At 49.1% G+C, this 26562-nt stretch overlaps 1 protein-coding gene across 1 annotated transcript in view; it reads right to left on the reverse strand.

Annotated features, from left to right (window-relative positions):
* Positions 1-13865, reverse strand: part of ZNF407 (zinc finger protein 407) — a 399980-nt gene extending 386115 nt beyond the window's left edge. Inside the window, exon 1 of the mRNA XM_058676858.1 lies at positions 13731-13865. The gene's annotated coding sequence lies outside the window, so the exon portion shown is untranslated. The remainder of the gene's footprint in view (positions 1-13730) is intronic.
* Positions 13866-26562: the final 12697 nt, after the last annotated feature.

Here is a 26562-nt window from a genome sequence, read left to right on the forward strand (position 1 = left end):
AAGTAGCTTTTCTAACCCTAAGAAGTTACAGGTAACTTTAACTGATTTCCAATTTTACCTACAAATTCTTAATCTAGAAACGGTCACGGAAGTCCATACTGTAATAGAAACAGTTCACCTGCTGTGGGTTAAAAGCGGAGAAAGGTATTTCAAGAAACAAATCAAAACACAGGCTTTTGGAGAGTAATAAAACAAATTAATAGCAGCTTTCTGATGACACCTGGTGGCCACTTCTCACAAAACCTTTCCTTTGCATTTTAAAGAAATTATGTACTAGACTTCCCAAGTGTTCCATCCTTTCAGTTAGCTGCCTGACAAGCAGCACGTGCAAACTTTCCTTCATTTTCATCCTAATTCCTTCTTCATTCCTCACGCCCCCTTTCCTCCTTTCCAAACAGATAAGAAGTGAGCCACCCCTCTCAGTGACTGACATGCACACTCACACTTTCTCGGGGTGACGAGGCCGTACAAGGACCCTTCTCCCTGCCGCCCACCCCACCTGCATCTATTCTTTACCCTCCTAGACTTACTCCAGTAAGTGGTGTATGCAGTGTGACTTTAGCACGTTTGCCACCAGGTGCACAGTGACATCACATGGGGGCATCTGTGTGCATACATATATTGCAAATGAAAATGGCTGATAGTCTGTTTCTCTTTCCCCTTGAAAATTTCAAAAAGGATGAACCCTAGAAGTTACTACAATCCCACAGTGGCAATCCTCTCCTCCTGGAAGAATGAGCTCAGGCTGGGAGGTCCACCCGGAATCTATGCTGAGCTGCAACGACAACAAAGGTGCAAACAACAACGTCCTCATTCCATACAGGTGCTGGTTAGAGTTCAATGCTCCACTTTCCATCCAGCTCCCTGCTGAAGAGCCTGGGAAAGTACTGATGATGCCATGGCCCAAAGCGTTGGGCCCTTGCACCAGCATGGAGACCCGGATGAGGCTCTCAGCTGCTGGTCTCATCCTGGCCCAGCCCTGGCCACTGCAGCCATCTGGGTAGTCAATCAGCGGGTGGAAGCTTTCTCTCTCAAATATCCAATTCAATTACCTCTGCAAGTCACATAGTGAAATATCTGGTTCATGCTTTAATGAGATAAAACTGCAGCAACAGGAACCAAACCATGGTGACCAAAAAAGTGGATCTCAAGCCTTTGATCACCATAGATTCCACATTTCCAACACTATTAATGACAATGTGCTAATAGTTATGTAACACAAGTCACATGACAAAATAACTATAAAATCAACCTTCTTACATTTCAAGAACTATTTTCCAAATGTTGAAGTGATTCAGTTAATTTTCTGGCACTGTATAAACCATCTCTGACAAACACATCTTTTGTAGTCAAATTTTACCAAAAAAAGTTAAGACATTATACTGCCTTTCAAAATTTTGGGGAGGATTTCAATGCTTTGTTAATAATTCCATTTAACTTTATTTTAAGAAACAATATTGTTAGTGGGATAGCAGGAAAAGAACAAAAGGAAGGAATGATGATCCTATGCATGAAGTAAAAAATATAAAACTTCAATGTCATTAAAAGCAGACATAATCATTTGTATCCTCGCCATTTGCAAAAGGTTGTTTTATTATCAGTGTAGCCATCACACTGAAAGCATCTCTTACAACTAGACATTATAATGAATTTTCTTTACAGCTGTAGAGAAAGGAGATCTGCTGCTTCACATCAAATAGAACAGGCTGTATAAATTTTTCTTCCTATTTATTGTAAAATATAATTTCATCTATAAAATCAGTCATGAAATATTAAAACTGAAACAACAGAATTTATACCCTGTATTTAATTTACTTTAGAAGGTCTATTCACTAAAAGCAGGGGAAGGCTACGTGTGACAGGCCCCTCCTTGCTCATTTAGTTTCACAGGTCTCTTCCTGGAACCAGAGAAGGCTACATGTGACGGGCCCCGCCTTGCTCATTAAGTGTTTCCATTAGACCCTTCCTCTTCAAGAATTTATGATACAGCCATGAAAAAGACTTTCCAGGATCAAAGTTAGTATGTGCTCCCTAAATTATCCTCTCATCCTTTCTTAAAGGCAAGAGAAGGAAGCAGGTAACATACGAACAATGAGGAAAGCAAAGAGAATTAAAAGGAACAAAATGAAAGAAACATGATATATTTACACTAAAAACTTTCAACACCTAATGAAAACAGGAGCATAAAGCTACAAGCGCCTTGGCTCTCACCCCCCTCTACCACTACCAAGCTGGAGAGCACGTGGCAACTTGAAACTTCTCTGAGCCCCTACTGTCCTCAAGTAAGAAACCAGGAGGAAAGACACCATGCAGTGAGCAAGCTCAGGCGCAGTGAGGAAAGGCCGTCTCCTTTGTAATGGACGGCCTTTCCATTCCACCGGGGCATGGGGGATGGAAGAAAATCATTATTTCCAAAACACAAATTTGAGGAACAGATAACTTTAAAGGGGAGGAGAGGGCTAAAGACATATTCCGTGGTTCTCGTGGTTCTATCTTAGACAGACTCACCAGGTCCACCGAGAGGAACGGAATACAAAGGCTGATCAAAGAATGTCAGGGGGAAAAAAGACTGAAACTACTAATTTTAGAAGAAATCTGGAAAACACTGTAATTCTAAATGTCAATAAGCTAACTCACGATGTAAAAGTAGCACATCTCAAGACACTTGGAATGAGAATCATTAGCTACCAAAGAGCTGAGTGTTAGCAGAATATATTTAGAAAGGAGAAAAACTTCAGTGTTAAATTTTTAAAATAGATATAGTTCTATCCAAGCCCATTTATATAAGGAGGTTAATAGTTGGGTTTTTTCCTCCCTCTAGAAAGGGAAATTACAGGTAATTTTTTCCCCCCTTCCTGGCACTCTTCTACACCTTCCAAAATACTGTGCTTTGGAGGAGGATGGTGAATGGGAAGCTTTAAAAAGTTCTCAACACGATGCTGAAGAAAAAATGACAAGCACTCTCAAGAAAAAAACAAGGCCCTTAAATGAAAATATGCTTAATGATTGTATTTCTTGATCTCAATTCCAAATTGAAGCACCACAAAGTCACAGGGTGACTAAACGCCTAGCATCTTAAGTTGGGTCAAACACCCAGGGAAGCCAGCGGCTCGCAGCCCCTCAGCTGGAACGCGCAGGACGGGACAGTGCAGAGCCAGGCCAGCAGCGCCAAGCTGCACCGGGTTTTCGTCTCCAATGCCACTCCCTGTTGAAAGAAAACAGGGCTCCTCCAAAACCACGCACTGTGGGCTGCGGCAAGGTAACCAAGTGAGTACAGAAATGCCTCACAAAGACAAGAGGGAAGAGGTGGGTGGGGGACAGGCTGCTGAGGTCACCCAGGACCAGTAAAAGCATCCAGGCAACCAGATTAGCTGAAAACTCCTGCATCCTGGGCCCAGCAAGATAGTCTAGCAGCTAAAGCCCTCATCTTACATGTGCCAGGAACCCATATGGGTGCCAGTTTGTGCCCTGGCTGCTCTACTTCCTGTCCAGCTTCCTGCTAGTGGCCTTGGAAGACAGTCAAGGACAGTCTAAAGCCTTGGGACCCTGCACCCACATGGGAGACCCAGAGGAGGCTCCTGGCTATGGATTGGCTCAGCTTCCACCTTTGGCGCCGCTTGGGGTATGAACCAGTGGACAGAGGATCCTTCCCTCAGTCTCTCCTTTACTCTGTGATTCTGACTTTCCAATTAAACAAAATCTTTATTTAAAAAAAAAAAAGATGAAAAAGAAAACTCCTGTGCCCAGCATGTGCTGACTCAGCTGGGAAAAGCAGAAGACAACAACACGAGCTGGGAACTGGGCATGCACCCGAGAGGCCAGCTCTCTACCATTCTAATTATGTTTAAAATGGCCCATGATATTCACAGCACAAAGGACCCAACCGGAGGACACTGTATTGAGTAAAATAAGCCAGACCCAGACAGCTTGTGTTCTCCCTGATACATAGGAGCTACAATTGAAAAACGAAATCTCCATCCTGTATGTTGATATCACTTCAAATACAGCTTTATAAAAATTTTTTAGATACTTATTTTTAATTATTGGAAAGCTAGTTATACAGAGAGGAGGAGAGACAGAGAGGAAAACCTTCCATTCGGCTGATTCACTCCTCAGTGGCCAGAACTGCCACGATCTGGAGCCAGAAGCCAAGAGCCTCCTCCAGTCTCTCACATGGTGCAGGTCCCAAGGCTTTGGGACGCCCTCCACTGCTTTTGCAGGCCACAAGCAGGGAGCTGGATGGAAAGTGGAGCAGCCGGGACACAAATCGGTGCTGATATGGGATGCCAGCGCTTAAACTGGGAGGATTTGGTGGAGTGGTGGAGTGGTCACATTTGGCAGGGTCAAGACCCTATCCAGTACGCGAGAGAACTTGGTCTGGGGTAGACTCTATGGGGTTGTGTGGGCCCAACCCTGTGGCAATACAAGTTCCCCTGGTTAGCTCGCAAGCTGGAGTTGGGATGGACTAAGCTAGATGTGACCATGCCACCTGCCATCACACACGGGTGCAGGAACCCAAAACAGTCAGCGCAGGTCAAGGCAGCAGCACCTGAAAGTGCATCCTTTAACAGCATGTGGGGTGGGCCGTGCTGCCACTGGAAGGGGACAGAATGGGCAGGGCTGAACAAACCTTAACTCACAAGAAACAACAGAAATCAGGTTGGAGCACAGGTCATGCCAAGTAGGTCCTAGCACCTACTGATCTGCGTAAGACAGGGATGCTAAGCCACAGCATCTAAGGAGACAGAACAAGAGAGGGGTTCTACCAAGTTGAATCAGAGCAACCACTGGCTTTCACGAGATCTAAGGCTGGGAATAGGCCCAGTTGGGCAGCTAAGAGGATACTCTAGCTGGGTTGAGTTTCCCACCAATGAGTGCATGGGCTGTAAATGGGGCTGCGTTCCGATCAGGATACGATTGTAATCCCACTTGGCACAAGTGTGGACTGGGAATGGAAGCACCAAGCCGGGCCAGACTCCAACACCATTTGGTGCTCTGCAGGACCAGGGGAAATGTATGACAGACTAGGCTAGGTCTCAGCCCTTACTGAACCATGTGTAAGCTGTATGGGGGTATGGAAGAGCCATGGCTGGGTTGAAACATCCAACAATAAGAACCAGATTGGGTTGAAGAACAGTCAGGAAACACCACTGTTCCTGCTAGGACAGGAGGTGAACTGAACAGGGCTGGCTCATGGACCCACTGGTATGTGCGAAACCTGGCACTGGAAGAGTTTCTGATGGAGGAGCCTGGGCAACTCCTCTGACAGGACACAGTCCCTGCAGGTTAGCGCAACAAGCACAATAGGAAACAGCCCAAACCAGGCTATGGAAATTATCCCACTGGTATACACACATGGCATGGACTGGGGGCAGACCAGGCCGAACCTGTTCACATCACCCAATGGTGAGTCAGAGCGCCAGAACAGAGTGTGGGTCGAGCCAGGTTCGGTTGCAACGCATATTAGTACACAATAAGGAATGCCAAGGTGAGATGAGCCGTACCAGATGTGGTCGCAGTGCCCAAACAGCACATGTGATAATCAGGGGGAGGAGGCAAAGCTGACAGGGGAATGTGGGCTCCCCTGCTGGACAACTACTTCCATTGGAAAGCGTGAGTCGGGATGGGGGCAGATCAGAATAGGCAGGGCTGTTACACCTGAGGGCCTCATGTGGGCTAGGTAAGGGAAGGACCATGGTGGGCTGACTGTTCCAACTGGTGCAAGCAAAAACTAGAGTGGGTGAGGGTTGGTTGGGCTAGCCGCAGTACTAGCTGGCAGAGGCTGGCACTTGGAGCTAATTCTGTCAAGTCAAATGCCAGAACTAGCCGGAGAGTGCATAATCTGGGAGTGAGTGTGGCCTAGAAGGGAAATAGTGGGCACCTCCTTCGGGGCTACCACTGTCATTGGACAGCACGAACACCAGGACAGGGGCAGGGGTGGCTGGACAGAAGGGCACCTGCCAGTAGGTGTGTGGGCTGGATAGTAGGTTGGTTGGGTTGAGCTGGGCTTCAATGCCCATCAACACGTGTGAGAGCTAAACAGGATGTGGGACAGACTTGACAAGCCTGCGGTGCATACTGGCAAGCATGGGAACCAGGGTAGGGGACAGAACTGGTGGGGGTTATGGGGAGTCGCCCCAACTAGGCTGCAGCTCCAACCGGTTTGCGTGAGGACCGAGTATGAAGTGGGCAGGATCGAACTGGACTACAACACCCATTGGTTCACGAGGAAGACAGGGCTGGAAACAGAACGAACCCAGCAATCCCAACGACCAGCATGAGCATAAGCTGATTGGTGTGACGGACGGTGTCAGACTCTGTACTAGCAAACTCGCGCAAGAATCAGGCCTGGGATCATCTCAGATGAAGTTTCTTTGGAGATCCCTCCAACTGAACTGCTGATCTTAGAACCCCAACCATGAAGAGACTGTCAGCCAGTGGATTCTGAATAGGGTTCATTGCGATTGGAACTGAGAGACTGGCAGCAATCCAGAACTGATGAACTATCAGAACTGTATGAGCAGGACCCTCAGAGCGCGCCTCCCGTTGGGGATCTGGGATGGGTGGGAGGTTGGGTGGGGCTTTTCCCTGTTTTTTTCCCTGATCCCAGATACAGGGAAAAATGATATTGGTGTGGAAACAATGGTATTACCCACTTTCACCCTGTAGCCCTTGATACTTTGTTCTCTAATCAACTAAGTAAGATTATTAAAAAATAATTTAAAGAAAGAAAAAAGAAAGAAAAAAAATAAACTGGGAGGATTAGCGAATCAAGTAATTCTGTTGGGCCCAAAACAATTTTTTAAATTACAGCAAAAACAGTAAGGGAATAAGCAAAATACAAGAGTTGGAAAACGGTATTATACACAAAATATCTTAATTCACTAATTTCTTAAAAAGATTATTTTTTTAAAGACTTATTTTTATTGGAAAGGCAGATTTACAGAGATGAGAGACAAAGATTATCCGTCCACTGATCACTCCCCAAATGTTGCAATGGCCGGAACTGAGCTGAATCTAAAGCCAGGAGCCAGGAGCTCTTCCGGGTCTCCCACACAGGTGCAGGACCCAAGGCTTTGGGCCGTCCTCGACTGCTTTCCCAGGCCACAAGCAGGGAGCTGGATGGGAAGCGGAGCAGCCAGGACTTGAGACAGTGTTCATATGGGATCCTGGTGCATGAAAGGCAAGGACTTTAGCCACCAGGCTTACCATGCCGGGCCCAATTCACTAACTTTTAAACTACATAAATTCAAAGCAGTCAAGGACAATAAAGAACTATCATCTTTAACTCATTGCTAAGCATGCATTCTGGAGGTCCGTCTATTCCTTCCCTGGCCCACATCAAATGTTTGCGTTCGCTTCTTCCCCACACGTGGGTAGTAGCAGCCTCCAAACTGTACCTCTTTACCATCATCCAAAAAAATGTCCAAACCTCATAATACTACTCTTCTGTAAAGAGTAAAATAAAAGGAAGTTTATATGTGGAGAACTAAAACTGCAGAAAATGAATTTTCTACAAATCTGCCATTTCTTTTGGATCTGGACAGAGTAGCTCCAATCAACCTAACACCCCTCCCAGTACCAACTGCTACAGAAAATGACCTCAGATGACCCAACCCAACAGAAAGCCCCTCTTCACCTGGGCACCTCAGGGCAGGCCCCCAGGTGAGCATGCATTCTGCTCCAGGCAGCCAGTCTCAGGGCGAGCTCTGCCCTCCCCTCCCTCATTCTCAGCAGAGAACAAGGTAGCTAACTCACCACTTCCCAACAGCCTCAGCTCACACCTGCTTAGATGCAAGAGAACCACAAACTGAATCCTTGAGTTGGGCAACTATACTTAACGGAAGAAAGTAACTGTGGCATGTGGTCTAGATTTAAAGCTCAAAGTTTTAATTAATTTTAAAACCTGAAAAGCATGCTGGACTTTGGTTATATCTGAGAATTGAACAATGTTTTCCCTTATCTCCTTATTTATTTTTACTTAAAACTATTTGAGCTTTGTTTTTCATGGAAGAAAGTGCAGCATGTAAGAGAAAATGAAAGAGAAGTCAAATAGCAAACAAAAAAGCACAGAGAACTAGGCTGAGAGAATCTGTCTTTAGAAAAGTATAGCTAGAAACCAGAAGAGCTGAAGATTTGTAATCTATTTGTCCACCCTTCTCCAGCTGTGACTGTAAGGGATCTCCTACAACGACTGTACTGCAGGGACCTGAAAAGCCAACAGCCTCCCAGGGAAGGACTTGAATCAGCTGGGCGCTTCGGAGGGGCCGCCAGTGCTGGGAAGTAAAGCATCCCACAGGCAGGCAGCAAACACTCCACAGCTCTGGGGTCAGACAACACTGGCACCAGGGGACCACACACAAGGACAGACAGCTGCTCAGCAGCTTCCAGAGCTGTTGTTTGCCCAACCTTAAGTGATTTCAACTGTGTTACCACACTGGCTGAAGCTACAACATAACCAGTGCCTATCTAAGCTGAGGCCATTCAAGCCTGCTGAGGTCTTGGCCACACCTTCAGGTGGGCGGCACCAGCATTGCCCGCCCATTTCCTGGCTGATTAAGAGACCACCAGTGGAGAACATCCCAAGACCCTTCCTGGAACCTTTGGTGTCTCTCTCTCCCTCCAGGCTTTCTCCCCGGAGGCGCCTACCCTGCCCACCTGGTCCCTTTGCAAATAAACTTTTCTGTCTGCAACAGATTCCCGGCTCTTTATTTCTATACTAAGCTGAGGAAAGAGCCCACCGGGCATTTCTGGTGACACAAACCATGGCAAAAGAAAACAAAATTGGCAAAGGTGAGAGGGAAAGTGGCTCTGGGGACCCTGCCAGTGAAGACGGACTGCGCCTGCCCTGGTATCTGTGCCTACGCTCTGAGGCACAGACAGGGCCACTGCGGGGCGAAGTCTTTGTTTACAAACTCAACAGTATCTGGCATGCAGTAAGTGCTCAGTTAAGCCTCAGCTGGCCTCACCAGCAGAACCAAACTTCTTTTTATCTCTATCCTCCTGACAGCAGCTGCAGGAAAGGTCAGCTGAAGAGTAAGTTCTAGCACCTTCCGCCAAAAACACACTTCATCTCTATCAAGTCTTTCATACAAATTGAATAAACCCTGCATAGACAGAGTTGTAAAATTTTTTAAATTACAAAAATATTTGGTAGGTATAAAAGACATTAGGCATAAACGAACAAAATCCTGGGCAGATTACTAAAACTGCCTCTGTCTTTCCTGTCACCTTCCCCCTTCCTGCAGAGCTTTCCAGAACAAGTGAGGCTTGCTATTCACCACAGCGGCATTTCTAATGACCACCTTTGGAGTAGAACATGGCTTTCAGAGGCGTGTAGCCATTCAAATCCCAAAGTCCAAAGTTAATGGTTACCACGAGAGGAAACAGAATCCAGAAAACAGAGCGAGGTGTGTGTCTGCCCTCCCGTGAAAGACACTGCTTCTAGTCTTGTCCTTGACAGGTAGGCCATGCGAGCATCAGACCCAGGTCTCTGGCACTCCAGTGCCAGTTTCTCTAAGGCAGCGGTTCGCCCACCATCACAGCCGCTGATTGACGGGTCCACAGGAGGCCCCGGATCCTGCACCTCCAACTGCTCTCCTGAGGCACCATCCGAGTGCAGGTCACGGCTTGTGCATCTCAACCGCACAACTGCACCCGTTTACACCACCACTGTCCTTACCCCCTCAACAGCGCCAGACTTTTCACATCATTGCCGATTTAATATGTATAAAACCACACCTCAGAGTGGCCCTCATTCTCATTTCCCTAATCCTTCTAAGGTCGACACTCTGCGGGCTTCCTCCTGGCAGATGCCTACCAGGCAAACAATGCTCTTTCCAATTCTGTGTGAGCTGGGATCTGTGCCCCTTGTAGCGTCGCTGATTCGCGGCATCCAGTGTCACCCATCCGCTCTTCCTGACTTGTCTGTTCCCATTTGGGATGGTTTTCCTAAACAAACACAGTCATCCTCATTACTATCAAACACACTGCTCTTTCCCTGTAAGGACTGCAACCTCTGTGACTCAGTGAAGCACCTCTTGCCCACACCCATCTGTGGCTACCATCCCAGACAGGCTTCTAAAACTCTCATCACTGGCCTTCTGTAAGTAAGCCTTCGGCCACTTTATACCGAACTATAATCAGAAAGTTCTCTGTTTGGCAAAGACCACATATATAACCACTTCTGCCTCCTATCTAGCTCCCTGCTGAGGCATCTGGGAAGACAGCAGATGACGGTCCAGGTGCTTGGGTCCCTGCACCCACATCCTAGAGCTTGATGGAACTCCAGGCTTCTGGCTCCTGCACCCACATACTAGACCTGAACAGAGCTCCAGGCTACTAGCTCCTACATCCAGCTCCTGTACCCACTTACCAGAGCTGGACAGAGCTCCAGGCTTCCAGGTCCTGCACCCACACACTAGAGCTGGACAGAGCTCCAGGCTTCCAGATCCTGCACCCACACGCTAGAGCTGGACAGAGCTCCAGGCTTCCAGATCCTGCACCCACACGCTAGAGCTGGACAGAGCTCCAGGCTTCCAGGTCCTGCACCCACACGCTAGAGCTGGACAGAGCTCCAGGCTTCCAGGTCCTGCACCCACACGCTAGAGCTGGACAGAGCTCCAGGCTTCCAGGTCCTGCACCCACACGCTAGAGCTGGACAGAGCTCCAGGCTTCCAGGTCCTGCACCCACACACTAGAGCTGGACGGAGCTCCAGGGACATTCTCCAGTGCTCTCCTATGCCATTAGCAGGGAGTTAGACTGGAAGTGGAACTGTCATCAAGCACACAGCCGCTGCCCACATGGGATGTCAGCACTACAGACAGAGGATTAGTTCACTGTCACAGCACCAGCAGGTGTGGTCTAGCACGTTACACTGCTGCTTGAGCTGCCCGCCTCACAGCCTGCAGTGCCCGTTCGCAAGCCCGGCTACTCTGCCTCTATCCCAGCTTCTTCCTAAGGCTCATGGGAGCAGCAAATGAATGACTCAAGTACTCCAGCCTCTGCCACCCTCCCAGGAGACCCAAATGGGTTCTCAGCTCCTGGCTGAAGCCTGGCCCACACCTGGCTGAAACCAGCATTTAGAGACCTAACTAGTAGGTAGACTGTCCCTTCTTTCCAAAAAATTCAAAATAAATAAAAATTATTCTTAAAAGTTGATGAGTCAGATGCAGTACGGTGACCTAGAGGCTAAAGTCCTCACCTTGAACCTGCCGGGATCCCATATGGGCGCCGGTTCTCATCCCTGCAGTCCCACTTCCCATCTCCCCTGGGCACTATGTACAGGAGCCTGCCACCCGCCACCAGAAGCTGGCAGAGCTGCACAGTGCTGAGAGCTTGGAAAGACATTCCCAGGCTGCCCAGTAAACGCAGGCTCTTCACTTCCCCCTGCCGGCCAGGGAGCAGCGCCTCCCCGCACACTCAGACAAGGGCTTGTTAGCTCACCAGGTGACACTTCTGCATGCCAATGCTTCCCACAGGAGAGCTTCTTGAGTATAATAAACTGCTTCCCTTAAAAGTGAATAAAACTTTGGTTTCTTTTCATAACAATCTTTTTTCAGAAGATGTTTCTACATCAAAGAATTACACAGAGAAAGAGACAGAGCTCTTCCATGCGCTACTCGACTCCCCGGATAGTCACGTCAGCTCGGGATAGGCCAAGCTGAAGCCAGGAGCTTCCTCCAGGTGTCACATGTGGGTGGCAGGGGACCAAAGACTTGGGCCATCTTCTCATGTTTTTCCCAGGCCATTAGCTGGGAGCTGGATCAGACATGAAGCAGCAGGGACTCAGATGGGATGCTGACTTCACAGACAGTGGCTTAACCCTCTATGCCACGACGCCAACCCCTGCATAGCAATCTCCTTCAGTTACATAATTCTTTGCTTTTCTGACATGTACATAATATGTAATTCAATGTTTTCTTGATGATGCAGGGTAATAAACTGTCTGCTATGCATGAGGAACAGCCCGGCTACCCACCCACACCTGCTTAGTCTCCCAAGCAGCCAGTTCTACAGCTGTTGGTCACCCCGACACCTCGGCTGGCTCTGCGTCTCTGACGCACACCCCGCAACTATGCAACCTGTGTCAGCACTGCTCCATAACCTCTCCAACCTGGAGTTAAATGACTCAAGGAAACATGTTTGCTTTTAAGGCTAGCGAGAAAAAAGCAGACTATCTACGTGATGTGACCTTGGCTTTGACTGGCTTCCTTTGAACCCATTTCTCCAGTCTTGCCATCAATTCAGGAAACTATCTATAGCCTTCCAATAAATTTCTTTTCTGCTTAAGTCAGCCAGAGTCCATTTCTAAGGCTAACAATCAAGAATCCTGACTGGGACCCTGACACTGTGCCCTCAAGAGAGCGCACTTCCCATGTCCAGACTTCTCGCTCCTGCCTGGCACCCTGTTCAAGCTCCCCCAGTGCGGTGCCCACCACACAGCAAGGAGGCAGCGACTGCTTCCTGGAGGAATTCCTTAATCACGGGTAGTCAAAACTAGAAATGAAAACCCCCAGTGCTACGACACACTGCATTTCTCAGCCACCAGCAGAATTCCAAGCCTAATTTCTTATCCTAGCCATGGATTCCTCTCACCACCTGAAACACAAACCACCCTCTTAACCAAGCTGAGAGAAAAGTTAGAAGAATCTACTTTATTAGAGTTATTCTCCAATAAAACCAACTTAGAAAGAATGGGGAGGGGTCAGTGAATCCCCTCTTCCAGGACACAGAATTTCAACAGCATCTCCTCCCAGCTTTCACCAGGCACTGAGCCCCAGCCTCCCGCCTCCTGCCCTGAGGTCCCAAGCCTGGCACGCAGCTACCACGTACCCAGCTCAGAAGGCGCCCGGGAAGGCCACGCTCTCTGCAGCCCCTGCCAGGGAGCTGGATATAAAGCCAAATGAGTGCTTCTCACGAGCAGCCCCTCCGCGCGGCCTCGGACCTATCAGCGGAACTCTGCCCTAACCTGCTTCTCAGTAATCTTTCGGTAAATATAAATCTAAGGGGGAAGGTTCCAGGATCGATGGCAACTTTGTAACCGGCAACGATCACCCTGCCTCCTCACCCAAGACCTGCGCTCCCAGTCAGGGGGCGTTAGCTACTTCACGTGTAAAACTTGGGGGAAAAAAATGAGTAGTAACAAGTGCCGAAGCCTTGATTGCCAACCCTGGCGGCAACCTCGGTCGCCCAGGGAGGCTGACGCTGCGGGAGGAAGCAGACAGGGAAGAGGCTCGGCTCCTCCTCCGGTGCTCCTTTCCGGGGATCCGCCCGCCCTCACACCTCGCCACTTCCTGAACCGGCTAACTTCACGGCCAGAAACGCGGCCCTAAGCACCTCCCGCCGTCACGGCGGTCAGCCGCCCGTCCCCGCCCCTACAGGCAATGCGGGTGCGCGCCCCGCACGGCCGGCCACGCCCCGCTCCGAGCGCGCCCCGCACGGCCGGCCCCGCCCCGCCGGCCCCGGCAGCACGGCAGGCCCGGGCCCCGCTGCCCGGCGGCCCTAACGGCAGGGGGCGGGCGGCCGGGAGCCGGGGGCCCGGGAGGCGGCGCGGAGCGGGAGGGGCGGAGGCGCGGACCGGGGGGCGGGGAAGGAGCGCGGGGCCCCGGCGCGGCCAGGGCCGCCCCGCCGCCCGGCCGCGGGCCCGCAGGCCGCCGCCCCTCGGCCCGCGCCGCCGCCCGCCGGCCCCCCGCCCACGGGCCCCCCGCCCGGCCGGGGCACGGCTCACCTGTCCGCCGGCGGAGTCGGCCCTGCTCGCCCCTCTGACTGACTCCTCCGGCTCACCGTCTTCCCTCTGGGAGGAAGGGGCGGGACTTCCCGTGGCGACGGGCGCGACTTCCGGCGGGCCCGAGGCGGGCGGCGTGGCGGCGGGCGCCGCGGGGTTGAGGAGCCGGGCGCTCGGTGACGCTGCAGCCGCGCGCGGGCCTTCGGCGAGCCCCGAGCGACCCGGCGGCCCCGGGCGCCGCCGTCCCCCGGCAGGCCCGGCAGCTGCGGCCGGAAGTCCCGCCCCCGGGCGCGGGCAAGCGGAAGCCCGCGGTGGTGAGCCTGAGGCGGGAGGCCGCAGCGGAGGTGGCGGCCCGGGAGCGCGGGGAGGCCCTGCTCCTGCGCCCTCGTCCCCGCGCGCCCGGGCCACGCAGCTCGCGGCCGGGCCTCCCCCGGGACACGGGCTGCACCCCGCAGCGGCCCGGGCAGCTGCAGGTGTGCGGGACCCCCGAGCGGGCCGGGATCGGGGTCCCCCTCGCAGCCGCCAGGGAGCGAACCAGCGCGAGGACGGTGTCGGCCTCGCTCTCTGAGCTCTGTCTTTCAAATAAATCATAAGGAAAAGGTAACTGAAAGTTTAGCAGGTGACCAGCCTGTTAGTTCGTTAGTCAGTATTTTTATTGAATGCTTGTGACCTAAGTTGAACTAGCTCCTATCGTCAGAACGTTGATTTGAAATATATTTCAAGCTTATTTGGAAAGTAAGTATCCAGAACATGCACAGGGCACAAGGTTTGAACCTTCCGGGAGCGGCACAGCGTCTGGAGGACTGCACATCCCTTGGCGGGTGGTGCTTTTGCGTGTGGGTTTTTAACCCCAGGGGTTGTGTTAACGCCCAGTTCCCCCAGTTAACTCCCAGTTTCTCCAGTAAACTCCCAGCTCCCGCCCAGTTCCTTCCTGTCAACTCCCAGGTCCCTCCTGCAGGACCTTTGCTTCCCAATGGGGCTTGGGTCAGATTTCCAGTTGAGAGGCTCCACTTGTGTGCCCCTAGGCTAAGGGTAAAGGTCACGGCTAGCCCTCCCGCGGGGCTGACCCTTGACCAGGCTTGCCTGGGAGATTGCAGTGTCACTGCAATCCAGCGCTGCCTGGGATCTGACTTTCACTTGTGAGCACTTCTGTTAACATTTGTTTCACTTGCACAGGAAATCAACCTAAATGATAACAGATGTTGGTGCCAAATCTGCTGCAATTCACCTCCAAGAAAGTAATGGGGGGCGGGGGGAAGCAGGTTTCCTTGTAACATTTGTTTATATTTTTATAGGGAAGGCAAATGGAAAAGGAGATAAAAAAGAAAGATCTTCCATCTGCTGGTTCACTCCCCAAGTGGCCTGAGCGGAGCCCATCTGGAGCCAGGAGCTCTTCGGGGTCTCCCACGCGGGTGCAGAGTCCTCAGGCTTTGGGCTGTCCCTAGCTGCCTTCCCAGGCCACAGGCAGGGAGCTAGTGGGAAGTAGAGCAGCCTGGACACCCATGTGGTAAGCATATGGGATCCCAGCAGATGCAAGGCGAGGATTTAGCGGCTAGGCTAATGTGCCAGGCCCGAGATTTACAAAATTCTTAAGTAAAAAAGCATTCTCCAGCACATTTGGGAAAAATAATGCATTCAGTATTTAATAATGAATAGTAAATACTTTAACAGCAACAAGAGAATGTACCAAAGGAAAAAAAATCCACTGATTAACACCAGTTCATTAACCTTAAATGTATCAATTCTTAACTACCATTCTAAGTGGAAATACTAACACTTTACAGATTTTTTTAAATCTGGCTACTGCTAAGAAAATGTGGCATGAGAGTCTCGCTGGCTCAGATTGAAGAAGGCTCTACCAGGAGTTCAATTTTAATGCATAAATATAAATCACTTGTATCAAGGACTAAATAAATCCTTTTGTTTCCCTAGCTGTTTGCTTTAACCACTACGCTATTGGCACGAGGCCGCAAGAACTGCTTACTTTGTTAAGGTTTCTAAGAGAAAAAGTCAAACTGGAGATAATCTAGAGAACTAAAAGTATTGTAACTTAAGACCTATAAATTGTTTAAATAGCTAATTTGCTAAGACTTCATTTTTTTTTTTAAGATTTATTTATTTTTATTACAAAGTCAGATATACAGAGAGGAGGAAAGACAGAGAGGAAGATCTTCCGTCGGATGGTTCACTCCCCAAGTGACCGCAATGGCCGGTGTGCGCCGATCCGAAGCCGGGAACCTGGAACCTCTTCCAGGTCTCCCACGCGGGTGCAGGGTCATAAAGCTTTGGGCCGTCCTCAACTGCTTTCCCAGGCCACAAGCAGGGAGCTGGATGGGAAGTGGAGCTGCTGGGATTAGAAGCGGCGCCCATATGGGATCCCGGGGCATTCAAGGCGAGGACTTTAGCCACCAGGCCCTAATTTGCTAAGACTTCTAAGACAAAGATTCAAATTTAGTTAGAAAATTGAATTAAAATGTAACTTCAAGCGTAGCCATGTAACTCTATGACTGTATTTGACAGGAGAACTGAACTTGTGCTGTGGCAGTCTTAGTGATTTGAAACAAAAAAGTTTTCATAACTCCCCCTACATATCCATTACAATATTGCTGGACACTCTTAAAAATCAGGTGTTATTTCAACTACATAAACAATTTCATTAAAGTGGAGAAACACTCGACTAAACAGAAGTGTTGATCAGACTGGATTTAAGAAGTGTACCTTAACTCTGCAGTCTGGCAGAGATACTTGTTAAAAATGCCTTTACGGGCCCGGCGGCGTGGCCTAGCGGCTAAAGTCCTTGCCTTGAACGCCTCGGGATCCCATGTGGGCGCCGGTTCTAATCCCGGCGGCTCCACTTCCCATCCAGCTCCCTGCTTGTGGCCTGGGAAGGCAGTCGAGGACGGCCCAATGCATTGGGACCCTGCACCCGCGTGGGAGACCTGGAAGAGGTTCCAGGTTCCTGGCTTCGGATCAGCGCAGCGCTGGCCATTGCGGCTCACTTGGGGAGTGAATCATCTGATAGAGGATCTTCCTCTCTGTCTCTCCTCTCTGTGTATCTGACTTTTCAATAGAAATAATTTTTTTTCATTTGTGTGATAGCAGGTCATGTCACTGCCTGTGTCGCATGCGAGCACCAATTCAGGTCCCTACTAATGGCCTGGGAAAGCAGCAGCAGATGACCCACTGGTTTGGACCTCTGCAGCCCCTGGGGAAGCCAAGGGGACCATTGCAACCGTTTGGGGAGTCAGCTGAGGGAGTTCTCACTCTCTCGCTAAATTTCAAATGTTCAGAATGTTTTTCTTTTTTAAATTTTCAGCGGTTTATGATATAATTAGATGTGATTCTCTTTGTTTGTCACGCGTGGGTTGTCTGAGGTTTTGAAGTCTGTAGAGCATGTGTCTCCTATTGAGTTTCTCTTCTCAGCTTTGCTTCATCTCCAATGAAGTGCATGTCCGCCTTTGGGTGTTATACATGGGATGACGTCACTGAAGCTCTGCCCTTTGATCTGTTTCTCTCTGGTCTTCAGACTGGATTCATTGTATTAAATCATTTTCCTTGTCTCGGATTCTTCTGAAATCTCCATCTTTCTATGAAAACCATCTGTGATATTTTTACCCCAGATGTTGTATTTTGAAGTTCTTAGGTCTCAGCTTTCTATTTAGCTTTTTCTTACACATACTATTTCTTGGGTGACTTCCATATTTGCTTGTTGCATGCATATTTTCCTTTATATCTCTGAGCACAGTTTAAAGGCTGCTTAGAAATGTTGTGTTCTACATTCAGCATGATAGCTTAGTGGCTACATTCTTGCTTTGCATGTCCCGGATGCTCCATTTCCCATATAGCTAACTGGTTGTGGCCTGTGAAGGCATTAGAAGATGGCCCAAGGCCTTGGGACCCTGCACCCACATGCAAGGCCCGGAGGAAGCTCCTGACTCCTACTTTTGGAGCGGCTCAGTTCTGGCCGTTGCGGCTGCTTGGGGAGTGAGCCAGCAGAGGGAAGGCCTTTCTCTCTATATATCTGCCTTCCCAATAAAAATAAGTAAATCTTGTATTCCGATTCAAACATTTGGATCATTGCAATGATTGCTCGTTTTCCCTTTTGAGTAAAACTTACGCTTTCAAAGTTCTTAAGGGGCTGCCACTCTTTGGATTGTATGGTGAACATTTGGGAAGTACAATCCAAGATTCCTTAGTTGGTTGTACTTCTGTGGTGAACATGGAGTTTTGTTTGAATAGAGGGAATTTGGGCTCTATTCCTTATACTTTATGTGTCCTGACACTGCAAGTCATTGAACCTCATTTTGTCCCTTTGGCTGTAGCTGGGAGGTTTGGATCTGCTCACAGTGGTTCAGCAACCACCCAGTATTCGAGGCAGAATAGGCAGCGCTTGATACTCCCCTGGGACCCCCATGCTGATGCACGCCTCAGCTCTGCCATCTGGTTCTGCAAGGGAGATTTTAAGCAAACTGTAGGTGGCCCTCCTTATATATTTTTTTAATTTTTTCTTTAATTGTTATTGGAAAGTCAGATTTACAGAGAAAAGGAGAGATGGAGAAATCTTCTATCCACTGGTTCGCTCCCCAAGTGGCCACAGAGGCCAGAACTGAGCTGATCTGGAGCCAGGAGCTTCTTCCAGGTCTGCCACACAGGTGCAGGGTCCCAGGGCTGTCACTTTCTGCTTTCCCAGGCCAGGGCAGGGGGCCGAATGGGAAGTAGAGCAGCTGGGATATGAACTGGAGCCCATGGGGGATCCCGGTACGTGCAAGGTGAGGACTTTAGCCACTAGGCTACTCCACCAGGCCCAGATGGCCTCCTTGATTAGATTATAATTCTTAAAAATTTGAAAGGAAGCAGTGGTCATTTTTCGTGACTAGTCATTTGTGATGACGAAGAGTATCATTTGAAGTTCTAATCCCATCCACTGCACCATGATGGCAGATGGGGCCTGGGACTGCCCAGCCCTCCAAACTTCCCCTCTCGGTGTACTAACCATGAAAGGCTCAGTCTCTGGACTTCGGGTAGGCCCAGGGACAGGTCACCATTTGGATGCTGCAGCTGGAATAGGGGCTCCAGTGGGAGAGGCCTGGGAGGGAAATAATGGGCTCCTCCCTCTTGGGTTACCACCCACCACAGAAGGGCACGAAAACTAGGACAGGGGCTGAGGTGGCTAGACAGATGCCCAACAACATCCGTGAGGGCTGGATAGCTGAGCTGGTTAGATAGAACAAAGCTTTAATACCCATTGACATGTATGAGAGCAGAAGGGGATGTGGGACAGACTGGACTAGTCTGCCGCACATACTTGCAAACCAGGATAGGGGGCAGGCCTGGTGGGGGTTATTGTGGGTCACTCCAACTAGGCTGCAGTTCCCACTGGATTATGTGAGGGCCGAGTATGTGCTGGGCAGAACCAGGATGGACTGCAAACACCCATTGGTTCCAGTGGAAGACAGGGATGGAAACAGAACCAACCCAGCAATTGCAACCACCAGCTGATCAGGGCAATGGACTGCGCCGGGCCCTGTGCTTGCTAGTACTTACAAGAGTCTGGTCTGGGAACACCTCACACAGAGTTTCTTTGGGGATCTCCCCAATTGAGCTTCCGGACTCAGAACCCTAACCATCAAAAGACAGAGGACAGAACAAGTCAATCAACCACCTCAGCTATATGTTGGCAATGAAAATACTGGGCAAACGGAGACTCTGTGATGGACTATGTCAATCAGTGGATTCTCCAACGACCTCATCGTGCTTGGAGTGGCAAGATTGGCAGCGATTCATAACTGGTGAACTATCAAAACCACTTGAGCAATCCCTCGGAGCATGCCCTACATCGGGGACCTGGGGTGGGTAGGAGACTGGATGGGGCTTCTCCTTCAATATCCCCCTTTACCTCAGATACATGAAGGAAACAATAGTCTTACCCACTTTCCTGTAACCCTTGAACCTTTATACCCTAATTAACTATGTAAATATTATCAAAAATATAATTTAAAAAAAAGGAATAGGGGCTCCGAGCAATGGAGACGATCGCAGCTTGGCCCCCACCCTGAAGTTCTAATTTCTTTAACATTTTGTCGTTACATTCAAAAATGCCAACTGACACTTAGAGAATATGCATGAACACTTAACCAGCCACCTACTCTAGAATTTTAAATCTGCTCTGAGTGTTGTTTTGGTGAATTTCGGTGTAGGATGTGAAAGAATTTAAAACTCAAATTTTCTATTATAGTAAAAGGCATAATTTCTCTAACACCTTTTTTTCATCCTAAATAAGGACTTACACTAGAGTAATGGTTTTAAAATTTCTCCGTATAATAATCCTCTTTTCAACTCTGCCCATTAAAATTGCACAGAGCCAGTACATTGATTTATCATAACTGCTAAGAAATTACAGTCATTACACTTCTCTGCATGTTGCTGGGAAAAGAGTGCATCACTGTGCGTCTGAACGCTTCCTGTCTCTAACTCGTCACTAGATTGAGTGTAGACGGATGAGAAAAGCGTAGGACAGAAGCACTCCAGCCTCCCACGTGCCGACTTTGTTCAACGTGGGAGGGAGGAGATGGTCTTTCCTGGCGAGCTAGTGCTTTACAGTGTCGTGTGCAGCTGTTACAGATTGGTCTGTGGGGACAGGTGCAAGTGTGTGGCCTTGATTTAAGTTGTGTTTCTTATGAAACGCAGGTACGTCACCAATAGGTAAGCATAACTGATAGATCTACTGAGAGATACGTAAACCCAGATTTTTTTCTGTCTTATACAATCAGAACCCCAAATCATGTTTTAATTTCCTAGCTGTTCCATGTTGAATTAATAGAGCTGAAAATGGCGTTTAAAGTAACAGACAATATTGAACATGTTTGAAGCAACATCCAAGGTAGGGATTTGGCCAAGGCATGGTAGAGTACCTAGGCTCTGTCTCCAGCTGTAGCGCCTGCTAGTGGATATCCTGGGAGGCTGCAGCTGGCTGCTCCAGTGATTGAGCGTCTGCCATCCACAAAGTGGACCTAGGAGGAGTTTGTGAGTTGGCCTCTCCCTCCCCAAGGTCACAGCCATTACAGAGACTTGGGGAGCAAACTGCTTATCTGGAGCAACACTCTCGCTCGCTCTCCCTCTTCCTCCTTCACTTTCTAACATTTTACAAAATCAATCCTAGACATGTATAACAGTATACTATACACTAAACTAGAGGGTGTTTAGAATGCATTTGGTGCTGTCATAAAACAGTCCGGAAGTAGCTACCAGGAGAAGTGAGAAGCCAGACAGAAGAGTGTCATTTTCTTTGTGAGCTGCTTTCTACCCCTCCTGTTCTTTAGCATGTGTTGCATACATCCAAAAGGGTGCAGACTCAGCTTGGCTAGCTGTCACCCTGCGGCAATGGAGGAGTGAATGGCTACGTGAAATCTGCAGTTCTGGTCACATCCTATTCGGTGCTGTCTAGAACCCTGCAGGCCACATGAGGCAGAGGTAGCCATGCTGCATGTGGCTCTGTTAAGACACAGCCTTGGGCCCGGCGGCGTGGCCTAGCGGCTAAAGTCCTCGCCTTGAACGCCCGGGGATCCCATATGGGCGCTGGTTCTAATCCCAGGTGCTCCACTTCCCATCCAGCTCCCTGTTTGTGGCGTGGGAAGGCAGTCGAGGACGGCCCAATGCTTTGGGACCCTGCACCCGCGTGGGAGACCTGGAAGAGGTTCCAGGTTCCTGGCTTTGGATCGGCGCAGCGCTGGCCATTGCGGTCACTTGGGGAGTGAATCATCGGACGGAAGATCTTCTCTCCGTCTCTCCTCCTCTCTGTATATCTGACTGTAATAAAATAAATAAATCTTTAAAAAAAAAAAAAAGACACAGCCTTGCCTTGGCAGCATTATCAACCAGACACCTGCGGATAACTGCTGTATTTGCTTTCTCCCACTGCCAGTCAGCGCTGGGATGGAACTGGGAACATGGTGAAGTGGAATGTAATGAAGGGGAGAGCAGGCCTGACAGGCAACACTCCCAAAATCACAGCTGTAGAGTAAGGAAGATTTTAGTAGTCTGTTACCTGCTGTGGACAGAACATGCTACTAAATCCTGCAAGTATAGATTGGCTGCAAACAGTCTCTGATGTCAGAGTTAAAACCTGAGTGGGGGGAGACAAAACTACAAAAACAAATTATAGTACCTAACCATGTGTAGATGAACCATACAGGTTTTAAAATTTCCACTCATGTCATCACAGATGGTTCCTGAGAATATGCAAAGATCTAGAACTTTAAAATCCTGTGATACGCCAGGCACAATCATGACCTCAGGAACCTTGCAGTCCAGCAGGAGAACCAACAGGGCTTTATTTGCACAAATATGCACTTAGTTGTAACAACAAATGCTATGAATGAACTTAGCTCCATAGTTTAAAAAGGACACCAAGGTACTGGGGGTGGGGGGGTCAGAAAAAGGCTTCTCTGAGAAATTACAACTCAGCTGATATCCAAGGAATAATCCGGGTTTGGTAGGGGGGCAGCTCTGGGAGGAGGATACGCTCAGGAGGCAGTGTGAGCATTCCAGGAGGGGAAGGAAACCTAAGGAAGCTGCCAGCTCTTGGTGGCTGAGAGAGTGGATTGGAAAGGTGAGCAGCTTGAGGCGCGCACCAGTGAGGCTAGAACAAAGTCGGTGAAGAGACCAGAGTGTACCTCACTTACAGACCCTCTCGTGATGTCAGAGTTCTGTTCCAAATGGCCAGCATTGTAAGCTGGAACAGAAAAAACTTGCAGGTGTTGCATGACAGGGTCCTGTAAGCAAGAGGCCAGGTGAGAACTTGTGTAATAACCCAGCAAAACCATACACATTTTGGCTAATGGGAGATGACAATGGAAAGGGATGGCTCTTGAGAAATGAAACCCACAGATCTTGATGTTGACTTGCATTTGAAACGAAAATAAAGATTCGGGGCTCTGCTGTCAGTTACTGAGCTACAGAGCCCCAGTGGTAAAGCAGGTCTGAGGGGTGCTACTTGGATGAGCACTTCAGAATAGATTAGAGAGCTGGATGGGCTGGGAGTCACCAGGCACTAGCTTAGCAATGAGCGCAAGGGGCTGACAAACATGCCCAGCAGGGGCATGAGCTGCTGGAACAGGCCTGGGTCAAACACTGCACCCTCTCCCGCTGCAGGAGCAGAGAAGCACTGTCACCCACCAGAGCTCCCGTACTGTCCGCCCAATATCATACAGTTTCCAGGCCAGCGCCAGCTTTACAAATACAGCCTAAAACCAAAACCATTGCTGTCTTCACGATTTTGCATAAGATCGTCTTCCAAACGCACTTAACACCCACAACTCACCCACCCGTCACAACAGTCGTGAGCATGGAACGTGCCGTGTCTGCTGACCACGCCCTGCACTGCCCTCCCACAGCGCAGTAACGTCCTGGCTTACCTACAGCTATGCCTGGTGATCATTCTTATTCTCAGACATCTATTTCTTCAACAGATCTTGAAAAGCAAGTACTTTAAATTCTCTTGACCCCAGATTCCTCCTTGGTCTGGTGGGAAATGGGAGATTTCTCTGAATTAAACACCTTGGGAAGGCACCTCTTTCTGCCTCCAGCCTGTGGGGGTTCTGGGACTGGGAGAAAACCTGGGGGGAGTTGGAAGCCCCACCATGACCCATGGGGGCAGCAACAGGTGGACTCTGAACTCATTGCAGGTGGAATTGGAATCTCCTGGGCTCAGCAACCTCAGGAACTATGCATCACCCTGCTTGGTGGTGATTGAATAATTAACCAAGACTCAGCTGGTCCTGGAGAGTCCTCAGGAGCGAGATCAGCAGGCACATCTGTTGCTGAGCAAGTTCGTAAAACTGACACCATATTATTCAGAAATGCTACAATTCTTTTATAATGCACTTTCCTTAACTAATAGGAACCCTTTTAAAAATATGAATTGGTGGTCTTGGCACGGTGGCCTAGTGACTAAAGTCCTCAGCTTGTGCACATCAGGATTCCATATGGGTACCAGTTCATATTCTGGCGGGCCCACTTCCCATCCAGCTCCCTGCTTGTGGCCTGGGAAAGCAGACAAGGACAGCCTAAAGCCTTGGGACCCTGCACCCACATGGGAGACCTGGCGGAAGCCCCCAACTCCTGGCTCCTGGCTTCAGATCAGCTCAGTTCCAGCACTGTGACCACTTGAGGAGTGAATCATTGGATGGAAGATCTTTCTTTGTATCTCTTTCTTTCTGTAAATCTGACGTTGCAACAAAAAAAATAGAAATCTTTAAAATATATATATAGGCATCATAAATATTTTTGCACTGAAAATATAAAACAGATATATAGGCAAACTCGTATATATTCTCATAGATGAACTGCAGAGTGGGGCTAGTGTTATGGGAAATGGAGAAGCAGTGCAGTATGTAGCTCTACTCCCGAATAAAAGGAGGACTCGCAATAAAACTGTTAAATAGACCTTGACCATCGAAATTAGATTTTCTTTCACTGCCTAGACCTACAATGTCATGATACGTTTAAATAGCTGAATGTTGCAATTGCGACTGTAGCTGAAGGACTATATTATTATAATGGTGGGGGGGGATGGAAGGGGAGAAAAGGAGGGCTGAACGGGAGAATCCTTACACCTACAAACATAAAATAATAACAGTTTAAAAAATCTTTTGCACTGTTAATCCCCAGGAATAATACCATATAAATTTGTGGATATGCCACAAAACCCAGCAAGTCTGTTGGAGCACCAGCTCTGCATAATAGCACAAATACCACGCACCTGTCAATGTTCAAGGACAAGGGTTTGACCTCTACTTGCAAAGCAAGTGATGAAGGGAAGCCGTCAGGAATGCCTCCGGCTGTGCTGGGAACTCAGTGGGTCCCCCTCACATGAACCCTGGTAAGTTGAAGCACTGGTCACACACTGCAGTCCTTTTAAATGTGGTGCCACAAGTTGTAAAGCTGATATTTTGGGACCCGGCGTGGTGGCCTAGGGGCTAAAGTCCTCGCCTTGAACTTGCTGGGATCCCATATGGGTGCCGGGATCCCATATGGGCGGCAGCTCCACTTCCCATCCAGCTCCCTGCTTGTGGCCTGGGAAAGTAGTCGAGGACGGCCCAGTGCCTTGAGACCCTGCACCCATGTGGGAGACCTGGAGGAGGTTCCAGGCTCCTGGCTTTGGATAGGCACAGCACCAGCCATTGTGGTTGCTTGGGGACTGAATCTTCGGACAGAAGATCTTCCCCTCTTTCTCTCCTCCTCTCTGTGTATCTGACTTTGCAATAAAAATAAATAAAAATTAAAGAAAAACTGACATTTTAAGAATCAACAGCACCCCGGAACAGAGTGTGGGTCGAGCCAGGTTCGGTCACAGCAAAAGCAGTGCACAACACGGAATGCCAGGATGAGGCTGCCTGTGCCAAATGTGACCTCAGCACCCAACCAGCACACGTGAGAACCAGGAAGAGAGGGGGCAGAGCCGGCAGGAGAGTAAGGGATTGTTCCCTTGCTGGACAGCTACTCCCACTGGAGAGCGTGAGCTGGGATGGAGGCAGACCAGACTAGGCAGAGCTACAACACCTGTGCGCCTCATGTGGCTCAGATCAGGGAAAAGCCAGGCTGGGCTGATTATTCCTACTGGTGCAATCTACCTTTAGAGTGGGTGAGGGTTGGTTGGGCTTAGCCACAGCATCAGCTGGCAGAAATTGGCACTGGGGGCTAATTCTGTCAAGTTAAACCACAGAACCACCTGGAGAATGCACAATCTGGGAGTGGGAGTGGCCTGGGAGGGAAATAATGGGCTCCTCCCTCTTGGGTTACCACCCACCACAGAAGGGCACGAAAACTAGGACAGGGGCTGAGGTGGCTAGACAGATGCCCAACAACATCCGTGAGGGCTGGATAGCTGAGCTGGTTAGATAGAACAAAGCTTTAATACCCATTGACATGTATGAGAGCAGAAGGGGATGTGGGACAGACTGGACTAGTCTGCCGCACATACTTGCAAACCAGGATAGGGGGCAGGCCTGGTGGGGGTTATTGTGGGTCACTCCAACTAGGCTGCAGTTCCCACTGGATTATGTGAGGGCCGAGTATGTGCTGGGCAGAACCAGGATGGACTGCAAACACCCATTGGTTCCAGTGGAAGACAGGGATGGAAACAGAACCAACCCAGCAATTGCAACCACCAGCTGATCAGGGCAATGGACTGCGCCGGGCCCTGTGCTTGCTAGTACTTACAAGAGTCTGGTCTGGGAACACCTCACACAGAGTTTCTTTGGGGATCTCCCCAATTGAGCTTCCGGACTCAGAACCCTAACCATCAAAAGACAGAGGACAGAACAAGTCAATCAACCACCTCAGCTATATGTTGGCAATGAAAATACTGGGCAAACGGAGACTCTGTGATGGACTATGTCAATCAGTGGATTCTCCAACGACCTCATCGTGCTTGGAGTGGCAAGATTGGCAGCGATTCATAACTGGTGAACTATCAAAACCACTTGAGCAATCCCTCGGAGCATGCCCTACATCGGGGACCTGGGGTGGGTAGGAGACTGGATGGGGCTTCTCCGTTAAAATCCCCTTTTACATCAGATATATTAAGGAAACAATCCGGCACTAATTCTTTTGCCCATCTTCCTGTAGTGCTCTAACCTTTATACCCTAATTACGTCAAGATTATCAAAAATAAATTTAAAAAAAGAAAAAAAAAGAACAGCACCATGGAAAAAAATTTAAGGCAAATGTGTTATGCAATCATAAGAGAAACATTTTTATTAGACCGTTAAGATCTTTTCTGTTAATATGAGTTAAATAAAAAAAATAAGGACTGAATTGAATTATTTACATATAT

This window comes from Ochotona princeps, chromosome 18 (genome assembly GCF_030435755.1).
Source record: "Ochotona princeps isolate mOchPri1 chromosome 18, mOchPri1.hap1, whole genome shotgun sequence".
NCBI classification, from domain to species: Eukaryota; Metazoa; Chordata; class Mammalia; order Lagomorpha; family Ochotonidae; genus Ochotona; species Ochotona princeps.